Genomic DNA, 3,036 nt, shown 5'->3' on the forward strand with positions numbered 1-3,036 from the left:
CCATACCTGCATTATGTAAAAATAAAAGATTAGTAACAGGGGTGGCCACTGCTACAATAGATGGCCCACTTACACTATTTTTGTCCACTGACAATCATTCACACATTTCTTCGCAGCAGCCCCGAATTTTGAGTGGTAGTAATATAACTGCATCAGATGGGCATCAGCAAGTTGCTGGAGAGGTTGTTTGTTGGGGTGTAAGCGAGTGGTGGTATATGTGGGTGGTGGGGGGCTTTGTTGCCGCTCAAGCATATAACAGGGTGGGCGTCTTTGCTCTATCACATTCAAGTCAGCTTAGATCGATGATGAATAGGAGTCCACTTCCTCAGTAGTAGAGGTGTTGCTGGAAGTCTGGAAAGTGGTGAAGTGGCTGTCCATTAGAAGATCGACTTTGGTCATCAGGTACTTCATGGGGAAAATATCGACATCTGGGATAACAGCACCAACATGTTCGGGTAAGCGCCGTACCCAAAGGACACGAAGTAAATTCACTTCATGAGGAGAGCCGTCTGAGTTTGGTTTTGGGCGAGTGATACTAGTCATTTCCCTGAGGTCAAGTGAAGCCTTTTGTTCCCCCAATGGTTGTTGAGAGAGCTAAAAAAGTTTTGCTATGCGGACGGCTGGCGATGGCGATTACTGCTGAAGGATGTATGATTTGAAGGCATTATACGTTATTGGCGTGTCTCCTTGCTCGCAGAGCCAATCGGCGATTTCTGATAAATTGTCCTCAGAGATTGACTCATGAACGCAATCCGCTATTGTTCTTGACCGAGTCACTCCCTTGATGGGAAAATGTACTTCAGCATGCTGGAACTAGGTGAACCCATCTCTGCCAGCAAAAGATGGTAGTTTTAGGGTAGTTTCAGTGTCTGAGGGTGGCAGGCATCATCAAACAATAAAACACAGGTACCAGTTAGGTATTAACTGATAATCAAGCTTTTATATCAACAGTTTCCATAAAAAAGGTCATAAAAACTCAAACAGAATGATGCAAGTACATACAGGCAGGAATAAGTTATAGTGCGGGGGAGAGCAATAGTGACAATTTGAAAAGATTAGAATTATTGTTACAGTGTACGAGTGTGTGAAACGTGTCCAGTACAGTTGCAACCTTACTCGCTCGTATATTGGTGACTAGAGGAGTGTCTGCTCAGTCCCACCTGACCCGTCACTGCTGTACACTACTGTTTTAAAATGTCGCCCACGAAACCTGCCACTTCGGCACACGCCACCTCAATGAAGCTTTGCTAGCAGAGAAGCGTTCGCATATTTTTAGAGTGCTGGAGTTCAGTTTCGTATCAAGAGAATGACTCAGTCAAGCACAAAAGTAGAGTATGTTCTAGCGGCGATCACTAAGGACACTTTCCCGCAAAACTCCGATTTGCTTTGTAAGCAAAGGGACACTCCTATAGTGTGTGATGCCCTCAAAGATTACTTCTTAGAGCATTACTCTCCATCGCCAGTCGTCCATATAGCCAAACTTTTTCAGCTCTCTCAACAACAGTTGGTGGACCAAAAGGCATCGCTCGCCCTCAGGGAAATGATCAGTATCACTCGCCTATAACCTGCCTCAAACAGTTCTCTTAGTGAGATGAACCTACTTTGCTTACCCGAACCTGTACACGCTGCCTTACCCGATGTCAAATTTTTTTCCATGAATGACCAGATGACCAAAGTCAACGCTCGTATGGACAGCAACTTCAAGACCTCCATCCACACATCCACTCCTGACAAAGAGAATAACTATTCAACTTCAACTGAAGCTGATGTGAATGCTGTAGGAAACAGATTGCACCCCTATAACATTCCAAAGCAGTGACAAAGCCGCCCACCACCCACTATTAGCTGAAGCCCAATCAACGAGTTCTCCATCCACTACCACTCTAGATTCGGGACTGCTGCTAAGAAATGTTTGACCAGTTGTCAGTGGCCAAAAAATGTGTAAGTAGGCCATCGCTTGTGGTGATGGCTTGCCCTGTCACAAATCTTTTCTTTCCAAATGATGCAGGTAGTGGCGTGCGATCTTCAGTAGGCACGAGTGTTTGCCAATCTCTTCTGCCAAGGCCACTCTCCAGGACATGATGTATCTATTTTAATCTGCTGACGTCTGCCTGATAGCTACCAACAGATCTGCGACCCCAACATACAGTTAGGAGAACCTTACATTAGCGTTTGGAAGCATCAAATATCATTACAAAATATCTTGTTGCTGAGGTCCCAATGCCAATTCTCAGCATAGATTTCTCTCACATTACCACCTCCTGCATGATGTCTCTCACCAACAGGTAGTGAATGCAGACTCCTACTCCTCCACACCGCTTCAACACAACCCCTCCAACCTCGCTTTCCACATCAGTGCACCCATGGATGTATACACCCATCTCCTCACATCGTACCCAGAAGTCTTCAATACAGAACTTCGACAAATGCCCACAGCTCCCACCATACATGGTATTTATCATCATATCAAAATGAAGGGGCCACCAGTGTTAGCCAGATTCAGGCATCTTTCATCAGATCGTTACAAATATTTCTCAAAAAGGAAGAAACGGGCGTTGGTCAAAGGGCATCTAGCCCATGGTCCTCACCTTTGCACATCGTCCTAAAGATTGATGACTCCTTGCATCTTTGTGTGGATTACACTCATTTGAAAATTCACACAGAACCAGATCACTAACCCCTTCCAAACATCGCCGACGTGACCTCATACTTGCACAAAGCGAAAGTTTTTTCCATGTCCAAGCTCCTGAAGGGATATCAGATGCTCATAAACTCAGAAGACATCCCGAAGATCGTCATTACCACCCCTTTGGTAAATTCACCTTCATTCACTCCTGTTTTGACCTTTGTAATGCAAGGAGCCACTTTTCAATGCCTCAAGAATGACATTTTAGGGGACCTTTGTTGCCAACGAAGTATTGTTCTTAGGGCACCGCATCACTCTTGGAGGAGTCCAGCCCCTCCCTAAGATAGCAGCCATTAAGAACTTCTCCATGCCCTCCACTATAAAAGCAATGCAAGAATTCTTCGGTATGA

This window comes from Palaemon carinicauda, chromosome 13, assembly GCF_036898095.1.
Source record: "Palaemon carinicauda isolate YSFRI2023 chromosome 13, ASM3689809v2, whole genome shotgun sequence".
Taxonomy (NCBI): domain Eukaryota; kingdom Metazoa; phylum Arthropoda; class Malacostraca; order Decapoda; family Palaemonidae; genus Palaemon; species Palaemon carinicauda.